The sequence below is a fragment of the Emys orbicularis genome, chromosome 14 (assembly GCF_028017835.1).
Source record: "Emys orbicularis isolate rEmyOrb1 chromosome 14, rEmyOrb1.hap1, whole genome shotgun sequence".
Lineage (NCBI taxonomy): Eukaryota > Metazoa > Chordata > Testudines > Emydidae > Emys > Emys orbicularis.
The window spans coordinates 30,905,487-30,925,605 of NC_088696.1; the positions used below are offsets into that span (position 1 = coordinate 30,905,487).

At 40.7% G+C, this 20,119-nt stretch overlaps 1 protein-coding gene across 1 annotated transcript in view; it reads left to right on the forward strand.

Annotated features, from left to right (window-relative positions):
- FTO (FTO alpha-ketoglutarate dependent dioxygenase) overlaps nt 1-20,119 on the forward strand; it is a 345,022-nt gene that overhangs the window by 221,705 nt on the left and 103,198 nt on the right. The gene's annotated exons all lie outside the window — the stretch shown is intronic.

Genomic DNA, 20,119 nt, shown 5'->3' on the forward strand with positions numbered 1-20,119 from the left:
TCACCACATGCTATTTCATTCCCTTGTCTATTAAGTATGCAAGTACAAACAGCTTTAACACAGTTCTTTACCTAGAAACAAGCCTGGGGCTTCATCCAAATACTTGTAACATATGAAAATTGAGCTGCTTTGAACTTGTATGTTTTTGATAACTGCTTGGTATGCTTCCTGGAGGATCACCTGTAGGCTTTTCTTTCCAAATCCTAATCCCTTTGATTGAGTGCCAGGACAGATAGCTCTCATTGAATAACTCCAGTCTCATAATTCTTCCCTCATTCAGAGTTGAAAGGGAACTGCTCGAGCTTCAGTAGGTAAATCCTCAGATTTAGTTAAAGTAAGTCAAACACTTGGAACAAAACAATTTCAGTTTATAAAATAGGGTTCAGATGAGCTATTGAATATTTACATACCACTTGCTGCCAGAAGCTGTAGGATGAAAAAACAAAACAATTTTTTTAGCAAGTAGGATTAGGAGAAGGAAAACTTTGAGAAGCAGAAGTTTAAAAGACAACTTGGCATGGAAATTTAAGCCTAAGTGTAGGAACATAGTTATTTTACTTGACTGTTCTTGTTCTCTTTTCTACAAAATCAGGCTTTAGTGCTGAGCTAAACATTCCATCCCCTCTCCAACCTCTTCCCCCTCCCCCCACCCGCCCCGCTCCCCAAATAACTACCACAATATGGAGGAAGAGAAAACATCCTTGTTCTTTTTATCTTTACAAATGTGCCTGCTGGGGACTAATGTAAACCAGCTCAAGATGTTTCTATTTAAAACAGTTTGCAGCATCAGAGGGTGGTGGGGAATTAAAAATAAAGTGACATGCTGGCTGTTTGTCTTCTAAGAATACTGTTATAGCTGATATTTTCATGGATTTCTAATACATATATGCATGCACACCATTTTGGAAGTTAGTCAAATTGCCTGTTGTCATACTTAATGAAACATCTTCCTTTATAGAGCATTCACTGTACATACACCCACCAGATGAGAATGTTTCTGACGTGAAGAATATTGGTTCAGATTAATTCTGATGCAGTAGCAAATAGAGCAGTCTAGTTAGATAAATCACAATAATCGCACAAAACTAATTCAGATGATGCACATTTTTGTGGCTGCTTTCATCCTGAAGGATCTCAAAGCTCTATGAATCCTCATCCTGAAAAATAGTGCAAAGCCCCAGGATGCAGGCTCTGGTTGTAGGAAAATGCAAGTGGATGTCGCAGAACTGGAGAATAAAAGTTTTTAGTCTCAGCATGATGTATCTGGGTAAGGTGTCCATCTAGCTGAGCTGTGGACACTAAAACGTGGCACAGAGGAACTAGCAGACACAGTCCACATACAAAGGGTTTTGATTCTACTGGCCACAGCTGTTGTCGCTGGCCTGATCCAAAGCCCACTGGAGTAAATGGGAATCTTTCATTTGACTGATCAGGCACTTAATGGCCTTTGGTAGATCCATTCTCTAAGCTTCCATGTGTAACTGATCTGAGGGCACAAAATGCATTTGCTGAGTTCTGTTCCCTCACTCTTCTATACTGCCTAGCATGGCAGCAGTAATGTGTAATTTCTGCAACTTTTTGGACCTACAGACTTGTGCTGGCTGATTGGAGATAAGGCCCAACTGCTAATGTGAATGGAAATCTGACAGCAGTTTACAGCATACAAACAGTATTGTCAGCCCCAGGTGTTCAGAAATCATGAGTGAGTTTACCCTTAAAATCATGTGTTTTATAAAAAAAAAAAAATAGTGGTTCTTTTTATTTTACTTCTGGTTTTTGAGTCTTACACATAGGTCACTTTTCCAAGTTTTTCTCGGCAGCTGTGTGCTTTTACTTTTTTAAAAATGTAGACTGAGATTTTCATATCATAACATGACTTCAGGAGCTGGGGATTTCAGAAAAACACCAAATATCAGAGTCTTGCAATAACATTGGCTCCTCTGACACATTAACGCTGCACAACAGTTAAGGCAGACAGTGAAAAAGAAGAGTGTTCAACTCGAACTGCAGAGGGGACGTTTGTAGGCAGAATGCAATGGACAAGCTGGAACTTTGCAAGGACCCCAGAGCCAATACCCCTACTGGTGCAAAAAGTGCTTCACGGTATTAGATGCTACAGATTATCAGGGCATCAGCCTTACATCTCATCCAAAAGATGTTATCTCCAGCAGAACAACCCCCCATCACGCTAAGGCTGGTCTTCACTACGGGGAGATCGACACTGCTGCAATCAATGCAGCAGGGATAGATTTAGTGGGTCTAGTGAAGACCCGCTAAATCGACGGCAGAGCGCTCTTCAGTCAACCCTAGTACTCCAGTTCCCTGAGAAGATTAAGGTAAATCGACGGGAAAGCGTCTCCCATTGACGCAGCGCAGTGAAAACACCATGGTAAATCGAGCTAGGCTACATCAACTCCAGCTACGTTATTCACGTAGCTAGAGTAGTGAAGACAAGCCCTTCATCAGTGCCTCTCTTTGAGTCACCAACACCAGTCACTTGCTCCAGAAACCAAAGTCAAATGTCATCTGTCCATATACTAAGTGGGTTTGATTCGGCTAAGCTTGTGATATTGGAGAAGATCTCAGTCCTGATTTATGATTGGATTCCTTGACTAGCTTGACAAATGAACCCAGTACATCTTCAGATTCCCATAGTTAATGACAACTTGAGGGTTCTTCCTGTTAATAAGGTAATAATAACAGTAGCTCTGGCCAAATAAACTTGGAGGCGGGAGGCTGAAGGCTGCATGTTATTACCTCATTAACAAGAAACTCCATTAAGTTATTATTACTGTGTAATGTGTTCTTTGTCTTATCACCTCTGTGCTCTGATCAGCTCGGATATTTAATGAAATAGTAATAAATTAAAAGAAATTACAGATAGCTAATCAAGACTATACATAAAATGAAGAAAACAAAAGGGTTTTACATGTGAACATATGCAAAATAGCAAGAGATTCAGCATGTTCTTAACACAAAAGCTTTGGAATGAAAGCAAAAGTTTATGACTCATTTTATTATAACTGTAAATCTGAAAGCATAGCTATATTTTTTAATTTTTATTTTGCCTCTGTAACTATTTTTATATTCTTTTTATTGCTGGCTGGACCAAGGTTTAAAATAACCTCTACTGGGAGCCTATGCCCCATTAGTCTTCTGTAATAAAATGTGAACCAGGCTAAACTAAAACACGAAGCCATAAGAGCAATTAAGAGTGATTTTTTGCAGATAACTGCTAACATGGAATACAATTGCTATTTTTATTAAAGGATTTAGGAAAAGCAGCACAACAATTTATAACAAAATAGCAGGTTATTTTACATTTTTCGTTTCTGCCTCTCACTCTGCCTAGCTCTCCTACCAGGCCCCTTAAATAGTCAACTCCTGCTTTTAAAATGTGCATCATGTTACCATAAACTTTCATCTCTGTTTTATGTGTGGAATGTTATGATGTTACATAAGAAAGTGTTTCTCCCCAAAAAGCATTATTTCTGAATGAAAATCTGGTTGATGTTTTATAAGAGTGATAAAAACTAAAGCTGTGCTTTGTGCTTCAATAATGGCAGGATTTGTAGGACATAGACATAATCTACAGGGCAATTGTCTGAGCACAAAGTATAGCATCTCATTATCTCATAGTTTCTTAAAAACTATAAACACAGTTGACAGATGTTTCTCTAATAGTATAATAATAGCTTCTTTGTGATTATTAGATTAAGCTTGTAATAACTTAGGAGGAGTGCTGGAGCTTTGTATTTATTATAGCTGGAAATAGAATCCGCTGTGTTAAACTTGGACAGGCTGCAGTTATTTTTATGTTTGAAGCATTAAGGAAGACTTCTTTTAAAATTAACTTTTTATTATGATTTAAACAAAGCACAGCATGGACATATTACCTCATACTCCTGTTACCTGCAAATGGAAAATGCACACTTGGGGTCATCATTTAATATGGGGGAAAGGAAGAAATGACCAAAATCTTCTTTCACGCTTGAGAGTGTGAAGGTTGCCATGACTGTAACGTGTGGTGTTCGCTTTGCTTATCAAGACCCAAATTTTCTAAGAGGCCTGAAACCGCCTTCTAAGTTTCTACAGAGACAAATCAGTTAGTTAGAGGCAATATCTTAAACAGGCCATTTGTACCTCAAAATGTGACTGTTGGGACCAGAAAAAGCTTGGGGCAGCAAAAGCTTGGCTATACAAACTTAGGAATGTTTATCTAAGCTTTGACCTAATATATTTACATTTCTCAAATAAACTCTGATCTATAGTGTGCTAGTAAATATGAGGAAGTGTTTGAGAAACAATGATGTAGTATTGGGGACTGTGTCTTTAAGCCGTGAGCTTCCCAGGCAGACAGTTGGGGCAGGACGCCATGAAGTTCTTGTTATGCACAGCCAGTTGGAACTGGACACAGAATAAATATTTCTTGCAGGCACATTAAGTACTGAGTGATCACTGGACACCATGTAATATACTATGTCTTTAAGGGTACCACTAGACTAAGGGCTGTATTGTAGCTTTAGAAACCACTGACACAAGGAGGGAGTGTGGAGGGCCACAGCAATGAACCAGCGGCTGGAGGCATTCAGTGTGTGCAGGACAGAGGCAGACAGAATGTCTCCTTAGAATCATAGAATATCAGGATTGGAAGGGACCTCAGGAGGTCATCTAGTCCAACCCCCTGCTCAAAGCAGGACCAATTCCCAACTAAATCATCCCAGCCAGGGCTTTGTCAAGCCGGGCCTTAAAAACCTCCAAAGAAGGAGACTCCACCACCTCCCTAGGTAACGCTTTCCAGTGCTTCACCACCCTCCTAGTGAAAAAAGTTTTTCCTAATATCCAACCTAGACCTCCCCCACTGCAACTTGAGACCATTGCTCCTTGTTCTGTCATCTGCCACCACTGAGAACAGCCGAGCTCCATCCTCTTTGGAACCCCCCCCCCCTCAGGTAGTTGAAAGCAGCTATCAAATCCCCCCTCATTCTTCTCTTCTGGAGACTAAACAATCCCAGTTCCCTCAGCCTCTCCTCATAAGTCATGTGCTCCAGACCCCTAATCATTTTTGTTGCCCTCCGCTGGACTCTTTCCAATTTTTCCACATCCTTCTTGTAGTGTGGGGCCCAAAACTGGACACAGTATTCCAGATGAGGCCTCACCAATGTTGAATAAAGGGGAACGATCACGTTCCTCGATCTGCTGGCAATGCCCCTACTTATACAGCCCAAAATGCCGTTAGCCTTCTTGGCAACAAGAGCACACTGTTGACTCATATCCAGCTTCTCATCCACTGTGACCCCTAGGTCCTTTTCTGCAGAACTGCAACCTAACCATTCGGTCCCTAGTCTGTAGCAGTGCATAGGATTCTTCCGTCCTAAGTGCAGGACTCTGCACTTGTCCTTGTTGAACCTCATCAGGTTTCTTTTGGCCCAGTCCTCCAATTTGTCTAGGTCCCTCTGTATCTGATCCCTACCCTCCAGCGTATCTACCACGCCTCCCAGTTTAGTGTCATCTGCAAACTTGCTGAGAGTGCAGTCCACACCATCCTCCAGATCATTAATAAAGATATTAAACAAAACCGGCCCCAGGACCGACCCTTGCGGCACTCCGCTTGAAACCGGCTGCCAACTAGACATGGAGCCATTGATCACTACCCATTGAGCCCGACGATCTAGCCAGCTTTCTATCCACCTTACAGTCCATTCATCCAGCCCATACTTCTTTAACTTGGCGGCAAGAATACTGTGGGAGACCGTATCAAAAGCTTATGTGTCAAGGAATAACACATCCACTGCTTTCCCCTCATCCACAGAGCCAGTTATCTCATCATAGAAGGCAATTAGGTTAGTCAGGCACGACTTCCCCTTGGTGAATCCATGCTGACTGTTCCTGATTACTTTCCTCTCCTCTAAGTGTTTCATAATTGATTCCTTGAGGACCTGCTCCATGATTTTTCCAGGGACTGAGGTGAGGCTGACTGGCCTGTAGTTCCCCGGATCCTCCTCCTTCCCTTTTTTAAAGATGGGCACCACATTAGCCTTTTTCCAGTCATCCGGGACCTCCCCCAATCGCCATGAGTTTTCAAAAATAATGGCTAATGGCTCTGCAATCTCATTCGCCAACTCCTTTAGCACCCTCGGATGCAGCGCATCCGGCCCCATGGACTTGTCCAGTTTTTCTAAATAGTCCCGAACCACTTCTTTCTCCACAGAGGGCTGGTCACCTTTTCCCCATACTGTGCTGCTCAGTGCAGTAGTCTGGGAGCTGACCTTGTTCGTGAAGACAGAGGCAAAAAAATCATTGAGTACATTAGCTTTTTCCACATCCTCGGTCACTAGGTTGCCTCCCTCATTCAGTAAGGGTCCCACACTTTCCTTGACTTTCTTCTTGTTGCTAACATACCTGAAGAAACCCTTCTTATTACCCTTGAGCGCAGGGGTAGCAAACACTGGCCTTGTCAAGACTAGGAAAGGCTATAACTCAAATTGCTAAAATTGACCTTAAGTGACACTACAAAAAGAGCGCAAGTTGGGCTTAGCTGGTTTGTGTTACCTAATCCTGACCTAAACTCAACCTTTTTCCTAGTGTGGAAGCCAAGAGAGCAGCAGCTGCATACGCCCGTTGTAAGGGTGCAGTGTATATTACCTCACTGATAGGCCCAGGTTGCCAACGTTTCTAGAATAGATATGGGGCATTACCCTGCCCATCCACACCCTGATGCTGCTGACAGTGCTAACAGTCCTTCTTGATACATAATAACTCCAGAACTCTCGGGAGGACCATACATTGCACAAAAGGGTGTGCTCCCCTGCAGTAAAGCTCACCAGATGTTAGATGGTGTAGCGTAGGGCAGGAGTCCTAGTGCTTTTGAAGGATGTAATAATAGTGACAATGCTAGCAGCACTCATCCTTATATTCAGACAGCAAAAACCAACCTCATTATGGCTGCCTCTTGCATGTGCGTGGGGTGGAAATGGGTGTCTTGTTTCCATTTATGCTCCCGCACAGTTGTGCAGGAGCAGCCATAATTTGGTCCAAATTCTCCATTTTATTTCCAAATGCTGTTGACTGGCAAGTAATATATTTCAGATTAAAAACAAATCAGTTAAGCAAAAATAGGAAGTTAGAAAGGGCTAAAAGTCTGCAGAAATTCCAGTGATTCCATTAGAATCTTTCAAATGGTCTGTATGGGTTTCTGCATTTCTCTCTTGTAGAGCACCAGTAAGCCCAGGGGAAAGTGCTCCAATAGGACTGTTGGCCTGTTCCAAAATCTAGTTGCAAACTGGAACCCGTAACACCCATTTTAAAATGGAATTTCCACTAGGGTGAGTATTGCCTACAGCATTAAGGGCCATGGTTTTTTAAAAAGCCTAGTTTTGCACCTGCAATCAAATGTAGGTGCAAATGATAGAATGTCGGACAACAAAATACCTGATTTGCGGGCATATTTGTAAAGGTCATTATGCCTATGCTCTAATTTTGTACCTGCAGTTTTGTTCCAGCAATGAATTCTGGGCTCAGATTGGCTGGCTCCCAAATTAGGGGCTGGCTGAATCCTCTTTGAAAATCTGGCCCTATATATGTAAATAGAAACAAATTATAACTGCTGCAGCAGATAAACACCGAGTCAGCAATATCCTCTAGCTATGTAACCACAGCCATCTCTAGCCAGAGTTACACCCCATGTTTGGGATGCGCTTAGTCACAATGTGAAGTGTGAGGTTGCAGTCACCTTGCACACTGCCAGCTGGACATGCCCTCCCCAGGGGCCCTGCAATAGGGTCTACACCAGCCCCTGCTGGCATATACCCTGTAGTAAATTTTGCCTCTGGCATTTCGTTAGGGACTGGTAACATTTCAAGATAAGCTATGTAGCTATGAAATAAATCTTTCTCTGGAAACTTGTACAGTAGCTATTGGCATAAGAATCTAGCCTTCACTTAAAATCAGAAGCATATTACGATCACTACCCATGTCATTCAGAAATCATTATGTGGATTTATACAGTGATTCATATTCTAGAGAAAAGGAGTTCTGGGATTGGATTTCTTTTAGCTTAGCCCACTTCAGAAATGTCGCAAAATAAAAAATGTAAAAGATTTTAAGTACAAAGTTTTAAGTGTAAAACACTGTGTAGAACTCTGGTGCATAAATCCACATTACAAATAATGGTATTTGTGTTCAGAACTCATCCGGCACAGCTTTGAAATGTACCCCTGAAATAACAAGTGGCCAGAAGGCTGAAATAGATGGAGTTTGATGATAGAAGGGATGCATTTTCAAAATGTTCATAGACCAGTAAGTCTACCCCAGATCAGCCTCCAGAAGAGACCACCCGAGGGCCAGAGTGGCCGGCTGACAGCCTCTGACCACTCAATAGACTGTTAGAGGCCTCTATCCAGTCTCCAGAATAGTGGTGGAGGAAAGGATGATTTTTAATACTAAGTGGGGGTGTACGTACATAGGGTCCTGTAAGTGGTGTCACATTTGAATAACTACATGAACCAAAGCCTCCAAAGGAACCATGCTAGTGCCATCCCCAGCATACTGAATCTTGATGCATTTAAGTCATGTAATCCACACAAAGTGAGCACAACCATATAAAACTGAAGAAACAAATATTCATTCTGGCAGCATTATACAGGAGCATTAATTTACTGTGCTATGCAGAGCCATCCCTTGGGTACGGCGAATCAGGGTGACTACCCCGAGCCCTGTGCTTTGGGGGGCCCTGCAGGAGGCGGGCGGGGAGGTGAGGCGGGAGCCTGGCAGGCGAGTGGGGTGAAAAGGCGAACAGTGAGGCAAGCGAGAGGTGGGCGGGGGGGGTGGGGCGGAGGCGAGGAGGAGTCCCCCCCACCAGAACCTCCCCCTCCCCCCAGCGCCTCCTACTCACCAGCGGGCCCCGCCGATCAGCACCTCCCCCTCCCTCTCAGCGCCTACTATGGATCAGATGTTTTGCGGCGTCCAGAGGCGCTGGACGGAACTGGGTGGGGAAGAGGCGGGGCAGAACTGGGCAGGGAAGAGGCAGGGGTGGGGCCTTCGGTGAAGGGGTGGAGTGGGGGTAGGGCCTGGGCAGAGACGGGGGGAGCACCCCCGGCTGATTAGAAACTCAGCGCCTATGTCCCGCGCCCCCCCCCCCCCCCCCAGGGACAGCCCTATGCAATCGCCAAAATTATGTGTTGGGTATCTTAGCTGCTGCTTTATGCTTTGAGGGAAGTGCTCACATGGGTGGCATAATGACTATATGATACAATTTTCTGTTTTCATTTTAAGAGTTACTTTTAAAAAAAACCAAACAAATCGGCTTTTCTAGAATAGTGAATGGGAATTATTTTGTACGGTGACCAACAGTTTTGCTCAGCTCCTCCCTCTGAGACAGCTGTCGCCAGTTCTCAAGAATCTTCATGTTGTTTGGGCTTTTTTTTTTTAACATGTCATCTTTTGGCATGCCATTCAGACCAGTGAGAGGTTGTGTCACTGCTTGCCCTGTAGCTGTAGGTGCTTTAAATGCTCTGCTGCTGTGGCTCACAGCCCAGACACCAACAGCCAGTAGACTCGCGTGTAGTTCCCTGAGTGTCTCTGTGCTGTGCAGCCCTGGTTCAGCACTCTGACCCCAGCAGCCCGCTGACAACACAACAGCCCCACATTGGTCTCCACCAGCCCTGGTTACTATTTGCAGGATGACCCCAAAACAACCCCACTCCCAGATTTCTCCAAAACCATCTACCCTGAAGTGTCCACCCCTCCTGGAGCACTCAGAGAATTCGTAAGGTTCGTTGCTCCTTAAAAGAGACAAAAGCTCAGCTTTTTACTTTAACTGGGATTAACAATCGCTTCAATTCAAGCTCAGCGCTGGGTTGGTTTAGATTAAAAGTAAAACAAGTGTATTAACAAAAAGAGAGCGGTATTACATGAGTTCAAGTGTAAGGGTTAAAGACACAGTGGTGACAAGCAAATAAGAGGAAAGTATGTGTTGTAGTGGCTAAGACTTAACTCAGTAAGGTGCAGCCTTGGCTCAAGGTAGATTTCTTACAGTATTTTTCTTTCCAGACTTGGCTGACTTTTCCTCAATCAGGACCTTCCACAGAAGTACAAGAGGCTGGGTTCCCTTGTCTTCCTGGGTGAAAGATTGTTGCCTAAGCAGATTTCTCACCTATATTCAGTTCCCAGAAATGTCAGCCTCCTTAGTTGAAGGATCCATCCTTCTTAGCTTGGCCCCTTGTGTCTGCCCAGTGATGGATTCTAAGATGGCTTCTTCTCTCTCCTTATAGCTTCCCAAACTCACTGTTTTGTCCTCTGTCTCAGGATGACCACATGCTGTTTTTCCCTTCCCGTGACTTCCCATCCTGCTGCTGATTCGTACATACATCAGGTTTCCATGTTTTGATTCCACAATGCTACCTTCCCTCCTGTCTGGGAGAAAACCTATTTCTCCTTGTGTTTGGTGACAGACTTGAAAGCATAATATTAGTGTGAATCCATATTTCCTCATATAGTACTAATACATAAATTTCACAGTGATCTTAGTCACTGGTGTGTCATTAGTTTTCAGAAAAGACCTTCCTTGATCCACTTTTAAAATACAATATTATGTACAGTCAGTTGGTTCAATTATTTATCATTTGTGGTTCAGGCCCTTTTCTAGTCCAGTAAACCATTGAAATGTACTCTCAGATAAAGTTCCTTTTCTCCTCCTGGGAAGAAACACCATATGATCTGGTGAAGGCTTCATGCTGGTTCCTCCCTCACTGATGATAATTGAGTCGTTACCTCCTCCTCTTCATGGAACTTGATGGCTTTGTTTACCTTTTATATAACTGAACCTTTATTGTCTCTGCGTGGTGATCAGGCTGGTCAGTCAAGCAAATACACAATCCATTGTCTAGGGCAGACCGTGCTTATGCATTGCTTGCCAAACACATTTCAAGAACATAATTCTAGCACATATTCATAACTCTTTGTACGCACCCTGAACATGCATCACACAAGAATATTACTGATCAGTAATTTATTAGTTTTCAAATGATATATTACATCACATTTTACATAAATATTGTGATACAGTGTGTTAGATGTAGTGAGCAGTCAAACTTGACAAGAGTTGCTGACCTAGAGAAGTAAACTACCAATGGGTTCTGTATCCCAAAATGGTATTTCTATTTTTTTGTGAAAACTTTCTGTATGGTTAGGAGATTATGTTGCATGAGGATTTACTCATCTCATATTTTTGACATTTCAAGTTTAAGCAACTTATGGAAAAAGTTAAATGGCAAATATGTTCATGTAAGTTAAAAGGAATTATCTCCCTTCTGTGAGAGAATTTGTTCATATTTCAGAGAAGGGAATGGCCATGATGATGCTGATATTGAAAAGAAAAATGGTTATCATTCTGTAGTGATAACTCACTTGAGTTATGGATCTTTCTCTACTGTTGTTATTAAAATCAGTTTAACAAATACATGTTTACTACTTAGTTAATTTTTAAGATTGCAAAGCACATTCAGACCTTCTTGAAGGATATTGTACACTGGAAAGAGATGTTGTGTTGTATTAAAGGAAATGAAAGCTTTCGGGTAACTTATTAAAAGTATTAATTTGAAGCCAATGATGCAGAGTTTAAGGTATACAAAATTCACACATTTAGGACTTCATATTAGGTGTGACGACTCTCCATGTTGCCCCACTCCTTCTTTATGACCTCTCCTATGAATCCCATCTTACGGTTGCCTTCCTTACATATGCCAAACAGCAGGTGTGGATTTGGCAATGGTACTATATTTTAGTCTGCACTGGGAGCCAGCACCTTTCTATTTAAAATTTCACACACTCTTGATTTTCCCTGTGTGGAGAACTGCAGGGTGGATTACTCATAAGGGGTGAAATCCTGGCCTCATTAATATCAATAGGTTTTTGCCATTGACTTTAGTGGGGCCAGGATTTCATCCAAGATATGCACAGAGATTGGGTCCATCATGGATGCAGAGATGCACATGCTGCAAGAGGGAATGCCTCGCCATGGGATTGTCAGAAATGTAAGGCCATATCTACATTAAAAAGTTAGGTCAACCCAGCTGTGTCACTCAGGAGCATGAAAAATCCACACCCCTGAGCAACATAGTTCAGGTGCCCTACCTGCCAGTGTAGACAGCGCTAGGTTGGCAGAAGAATTCTTCCGTCAATCTAGCTACCGCCTCTTGGGGAGGTGGATTAACTACAGTGATGGGAGAAGTCCTTGCATTGCTGTAGTGAGTGCCGACACTGAAGCACTACAGCGCTGCTGTTGCAGCATTTCTAGTGAAGACATAGCCTGAGTCAGAATTTGGAAGAAGTGAACGAACAACCTTATAGAAAATGAGCTAAAGGCCAAAGACCGATCACTTGGGAGTGGACAGACACAAATATCACATAGATGTTGGTGCTGTTCTGGTGTTCATTGTTTTTGTAATCATTCACATCGCTAGCCAGCACTGGACAATAACAAGTATTTATATCATGATTCACAAGGTGGTTGCTTACAAATTGACAACAAATGGTGATGTTGTTATTGGCATCTGCAGATGTTATTGACTTAGCCACCTTTTCCCCATTTTACTTTGCATAAATAACAACATAAAGGTCATATGGGACGAAACAGTTTTCTCTGTTTAGGAATGAAATAGAAGTCATCTGTGCTACTGAGCGTTTCTCAGTAAAAATGATCTTTTTTTAAAATGGTGATACTACAAGGTGCTGGAGTGTGGATAAGCCAAGCTCAGTTAGACTTTATTTTGGTTTTCAGTGCTCTGCATTCACACTAGTCCTTCATGCACAATAACCCCCATTACACACCCTTTGGGCTCCTTATTTATGTCCAACAGCTACACAATTAACACCTTGTTAAGCTGCACACCTGTGGCAGCTTTATTGTCAGACCACTGCACTGCAGCTGTTAACTGCCCAACATTACACCAGCAGTCCGGGTGCCCAATTAGAGGAGATGATGAGACATCCCATTTTAAAGCTAGGTAAATATGAAACATTTTGTGTAACTATTAAACATTAAAGTTTTTTTTTATCTTAAACTAGTTTAAGGGTGACCTATAAACTGGTACAGAAAACTGAAAATGCACCTATCTTTGCTTAAAATCCTACTAACTAGATGGGGGAGCAATCAGCACAGGAAAAAAAATATATATATATATATATATATATATATATATATATATATATATATATATATATATATATATATATAACTGACCTTGATTTTTTCCCCCTCTGGAATCCTTTTGCTGCTTCCTGGTTCACTGAAGTTACCCTAGTACCCATCATTCTGTGACCTCACATATACAGAGATTGTATTGAGCCTTCTAGTAGTTATGATGTCTCATGCTGAAATTTCTTCAGTGAACCAGGTACACCTCTACCTCGATATAACGCTGTCCTCGGGAGCCAAAAAATCTTACCACGTTATAGGTGAAACCGCGTTATATTGAACTTGCTTTGATCCACCGGAGTGCCCAGCCCCGCCCCCCCCCCGGAGCACTGCTTTACCGTGTTATATCCGAATTCGTGTTATATTGGGTCGTGTTATATCGGGGTAGAGGTGTAGTATGCATGGGCGGGGGAATGTTTTTAAAAGGTTAGTTTAAACTGGTTTTTTTTGTGCTGACTGCCCCCAAAAGAGTGGTCAGTGAGGTCATTCACTGCAGAGATTTGTGCAAACTAATTTACATTTTAATTGTTGCTTTTTGATTTTCCTTTGAAAGGAGAATGGAAGCTGGTTGCATAGTGGAGAAGAAGATTGGTCTTGTGGTTAAAGCACTGAACTGGAGGATGTGGTTCAGTTCCTGGCTCTGTCAGGCTCCCTGTGTCTCCTTGGGCAGATGACACTGGGCAGTTTATTAGCAAGTATACTGTAAGGAGCCGTCCTGCAGTGGCAGAAGAATAGACTGGATTATTTAGTCAATCTTTTATGTCTCTAATATCTATGCATATGGCATATTTAAAGTCAAATTTATTCACAGTCTATGGATATTTGAAAGAAAAGCATTTGGTAAATCTACTGCAGCTGGAGGCAGAAGGAACATGTTAGTGAGTACATAATGGGCCAATGGCTACCTTCAGGCAGAACTTGGACCAATATCTTAAAAAGGAAACTAGCGGACTAACATTACAGGTTCTGAACCCATGAGCCAGTTTTTGGTGTTGCTGTTTTACAGACCCTGCAAAGACTCTGTAACAAAACACTCTTGCATGCTATGTATTAGTGATTAGGATGTGGTAAGATAAGGTCATGGAACTGCTAATTAATATTTTAGAAGTTATTTTGTATGACAGTGTGGCTTAATTGACAACATTCTCCTTGTATTAGGGAAGAATACTTTAGAATCCTGCAAAGGGCTGCGGGGCTTCTCTGTGGAGTCATCAATATATCAGGTGCTTGAATATAATTACTGCTAAATCATACTAACAGAGAGAACCTTGTTAGCTCCAGGACGATATAAGAGGCGTTGGGTTATCTCTCTGGGCACAGGGAGCTACGTCTGGAACTGAGAATTCCTTCAGGGGAAACCACAGGAAGAGCCAAGTGTGGGAAGAAAGCTTAGGCTGGGATTTATGTTTGGTGGTAGTTATTTGAGTTACCAATCAAACAGAGCCATAGCAAAGGGCTAAATTTGGGCAACGTACAGTATATTCTGTTCAGAGCAGGCTGGGAACTACACTGTAATTGAAAAGAATGTTACAAATAAACAATAATGTACAGATTCTTAGTCCAATATGTGTTACCACAATGAGTTGGGGTTAAGACTGTTCTCTCTTGAATAGTCCTTCAGCATAAGAAACTGCTCTATATACCCGAACTTCATATACTCCTGGGTCCATGGGTTTTGACAATGTGAAATCGTCTTTCAGGGGGTAGTATTCTTTCTCTACCTTTTCTGATGCGCACAGGGGAAATATGTGTAACAGCTAAAAAACAGTCAATTTTAACACACAAATGGGATGTCGTTGTTTCAGAACTCGTGATTCTTTTATCAAATGTTATTTCAAAGGCACAGAATCCATAGCTCAGACATGGCTGCTTCTTGTGGTTAGGGTTTAGGGAACATTCATAAAGTTCAAAAAATCTACTTAGGGATCACCATTAGAGAGTGGAAAAAGGTAAGCTGTTTTCACAGTGGTTGACAACCTGGCTTGGTCTCATGAATGAAAAAGCAGCATATTTCAGTTATACAACATATGGGAAGTGTTTATGACTTTTTGTAGCAGAAATTCAGCCCATTACAAAGACCAATAGAAAGCCTATGCACACTACAGTCTCACTTGAGTACTGTTTTGAGAGCCTTCTGCCTAGAGGTGAATTTATCTATGTATTTTTATAGGACACTATGTGCCTGTACTGGTTTTGAAGATTGTTTCTCTTTTCTGAGGACAGAGCCTAGTTGCTTCAAGCCAGATGTAAAGGGAATTAAGAATTAAATAACGTTGCTGATATATAGTACCTGGGAGCACTACATTATTCTAGTGTGTAAACTTTCAGTATTCTGATTTTCTGTTGGAATAAACAAGGGTTGAAAGATGATCAGTTCCTCCTGATTATGTACAAGCTTTATCACTCAGCTGTTACCATCTGAAGACGTGTGTAAACAGTTGTATCACAGGGGACTTTTCTAAATTGCCAGGGTTTCTGGTTTGCTACTATAAAGGAATGACTTCTAATAAGGTTTTGTTAGCTAGTGTTAAAACAGCCAAAGTCCCTGTGTTAGGTCATGTATTAAAGAGACATCTTTCTTCCAAATCAAATTAGACTGGTTCTGTGCATCTGCTCCTCATCACAGAAATTGCTAGGCTGCTAGAATACCATGTTATCATGGACCAAGCAGTTCTTCTTACTGGAGCAATAAGTAACTTCTTATGGTGTGTATAGGCTTATGCGTTAATTTGTTTACATGAATATTGCATCTGTGTGAATTGGTGACAGATAAAGTTATGTGTTCTGTTTTGCCTAATAATTTTATATTTACTGAAGATGGGTCTGAGTGATGATGTTTGGATCTGATCTTCCCCCAAATTTGGGGATGAAGAACTTGGGTACAGGTCCATCTGTCACATTTATGATAGCAATACTCACAGATGGTCACAAGTAGAAATAGTATTGTACCCTCTCCCAGTCAGGGAGAAAAAGCAATACTCAGAAGCTACCAAAAGACAGTTTAGGCTAGGCACTTGGGAAGAAGTTCTTACAGAAGAGAAATTGGGAAGTGGAATAATCTTCTAAGTCAGTTGACTGAGGATGAGGATGCAAATAAAAGGGGGCAAACCGTACATCCTCCTGTTCTCGACCTATTGCTTTATCTGTGGTTCCACCCTCTGTTGAGTTTTATTAGGACTAGATGTTCTGAGTACTCTTTGTTCAAACGTATTCCATATGTTATAGTTTATATTCAGACTTAGTCTGTAGTTTTCACCTTTCTCTTGGCAACCCCAGAGGGTTAATTCAGATCAGAGATGAGCACTTTTAATAAAAAGTTCAATTTAGCTTTGTTTCATTTTGTCTCAACCCATTATGACAAACAAATAGTATGACTGTTCCTAATTTTATGCATGTATTCATACTAAGACGACTAGCTAGAATTGGGTTTAGTGTGGTCAGATGTTGATGTCATGCAAGCATTTTCTATAGCTCTGACAATGCATTTAATCATGACCTATAACATTCATATTATCTCAGTGTGCTATGACACTATAATCACTGCTACCCAGCTCCTTAGAAAACTGTCTCTGGTTTCTTCTTTTCATTATTCTACTCCTACTTATGTGATGACTCTCACTGTCCTTCTGATGACTTCTCTGTTCCAAGACTTCTCTTCTATGCTATAATAGAAGGTTAATTTCTCAGCTCTTAGGTATTCAGATACTACAGTAATAGGGCCATGGAAACACCTACAACACTCTCCTTTTTTCTATCTAATCTCTCACGCTTAGTCATCTTGGACCAGATTTCAGGCCCACCCATAGCCAAACCTGGCCCTCATTTTTGCCTGTGTCAAATTGCAAGCTAATTATATATTCAGATATCAACCAGTAAATAGCCTCTAAGTTATATCTGTAGTTCTGTGCCCACATACCATGGGTGTGCAAATGGAGGCAGGGCTGTTTAAAAAGTGCCATACTGTTTAAGTGCAAGTTGGAATTATCATTATTTATTGTATTAGTTGTGCCATAGTTTGGTCGTGTGGAGTTGAGGCTCAGCTGAGACCATTAAACTCGTTTTCCTCTATGAGCTCAGTTTGCCAGAATTTGAAGTTGTGTAAAAGACGAGCACAGTAACCCAAAGCACCATGATTTATGATGTCTGCTACATCATCTCTTAAGTTTTGTATTGTGTCCAGGCCTAATGATCAACATCTTAATTTAGAGAAGAAAAAATATATGTCTATGTTCTCTAACTAATGTAATAACTAGATATTTAGATGCACTTTCTCACTTTCTGCACCTATCCAGGAAGTTTGGAGTGATGGTTTGTAGCAGATTAATAAGTAGGTTCAAAGGGTATTGTTGTTTACAGTGGAAATATACTATACAGAATTGAAGACATTTAGCGTTTCTTAACCTCTTGACACTAGAAGTCAGATATAAGTTAGGATTTCCTTATCCACAATCTGTTGCCGGCAGTAGATTTTCAAAGGGTTAAAGCAATGCTCACAAGTACACATGACTGAAAATTGGTTGAATATGATTTCAAAGGGATTTTTTAAAAAGAAAATTCCAATTACAGATAAGTAATTTCCCTTTCTAGCTTACTAAGCTCCATTTCATCCTTCTGCAATTTCAAGATCCATATCCCTTTCCCCTTATTTCCATAGATATTTTGAATATGAAAATGTTATGTCAAAACTTAGCTGAAGCCTTCATCAGGTTTTTCAAAACCTAAGTTAGAATTCTGTTTCTAAGATAAATAGATTTGGATCAGAAAGATGTTTCCACTAGCTGGTATTCCTTTTTGGATGAGTTTTCAAGCAGTGTCTTTAATCATATTTTTGTTGATTATTTATTAGTTTCTGTGGGAAATCAAAGGATGGACAACCTAAAATATGTCTTCCATAAAATACTTTCTGAATCAAAAGCTGTAGTAGAGAATTTATAGGAAGTGTCTTTTATGTGCCGATATGAACTGATTGAGAGAGAAAATATTTCAGCATGTGTATAACATGCAAATGAAGGTTGACCCCAAAATGGAAAATTGAATCTCTCGTATCTGGCTGGGGTAGCTATTACTCTTGTACTACCAGACTAGATAAACCTATTGTGGTTAGCATAGTGGGGGGGAAGAGTGTTTCTGTTCTGTTCCATGACATCTGAATATGGATAGTTAGAACTAATTCAGAATGTTAAAGAAAAATGCCCCGAGCCAGAAGCTTCAATAAGTGCATACTGAAAAGAAACAATTGCTAACTTGGGAAACTTCAGATAATATATACTTCCATAATTGGCCTCTACTTCTACGTGATATTAATAAATTCCATAATCACCTAAATATAGCTGCCAACTCCCAGTCATCCTTTAGGAATAGCTGTACATACTGTATGTATATTTTAGAACTGATAGACTGCGATTGGCTGCAGTGCTGACACTAATTGGGAGAAAATAATGTCTCACTGTAGGAAAGTAAAACATACTGTACTTTTTATTGCAAAAGTCAGCAATGTAAAAACCCTTTGTCATTTAAAAAGTAAGGGATTACATACAAGCAGCTTCTAGCCTTTGACTCTCCTCTGAGAAGCGTTATTCTAAACCTCTTAACATCTCCAGACCGTCAAATGACCCATTTTTCATATGGATAACCCACTAGCCCATGGGAAGCAACCCCACCTTGCGTCAATGAGTGAACAGCACTCGGTTAATGCCTCTGGCAGTAATTTCTGACAGATTATATGTTTGAGAGAGTAAATTTTTCTCAGGCTTTTTTAGCCTATAAAAGGGAACGTCGTCTACCTTCCCCAGTGGGTCCTGCTGAATGTCTATTTACCATACCTCCTGCCTCAGTAGTAATAGGGCACCTCTCAGCTCCATAAAAGGCTAGCAGGAGAAGCAAATTCTAACTACTACAGTTGCTTGATGGTAATTGAGCATTTATCTCCTGCGAGTATTGGAATATGGCTGGTCTAAAATGACAGGTATTTTCAATAGAAAAATCGAATTAAATGAAAATTTTAGTTTTGTTTGAAAACTTTCACAGATTTTTTCAATGACAGGAATTAAAACAAAATTTTTCATTTTGTTTTATTTCTAATCAAAACTTTTCCTTTCATTTCAGTCTAAATAGAAAATATCCTTTTCAATCAGATTTTTTTACAGGGGCACATTCACCCTTTTCCATCCTTTTTTCCATAAAAAACAAACAAAAAAGACAATTGAAATTAAATTAAAATTTTCTATTTGAAACAAAACAAAAATTTTATTTGCATTTGTTTCCTCAAAAAATTGAAAATTTTTGAAGGGAATGATTTTTTTTTCATGAAGATGTTTGCTTCCTACAAAAAAAATACATTGTTGGTAGAAACAAAAATTAAATGAATTTTTTTTATCAGCTCTGTGTTGGAGAGAGGGCGAAAAGGTCTGTCCTTAGAAAAGTGGTGGAGAAGAGAGGTCATCTAGGAACAGAAGAGAGAGATTCAGTCATGTATTTGGAACTAGTGGATATTTGAATTTGGCAATCTCAATCTCAATGATGCCAAATACAATATCAATCTATTTGCCCACCACTAATAGTTTGTAGTTAGCTGTGTGCTGGATTTTGTCCACAAAAATTGTGCAAAGCTCATTTTTAGGATGATGTTATCCTAAGGCAATAATGCAGAGTAAGGAAAAGTGCAGCCCAAATTGTGGCACAAGTTCTATAGTGAGGCCACTCGCCCTTAATATAGCAGTGCTGTCTGTCAAGGCTATGGGCCCCAACATCAGATATAAACATTTTATTAAAACTCATGTTAAAAAATTATATAATAAACAGGTTAAGAAAAGAGTGTCTGTACACTCTGGGTATAGTGGTTAGGTTATCCAAAAATACAAAGTTTGTTTTAAAAGTCATAAGATACATATAGTACATAATCAGCAATAACCCAAATTTAGATGA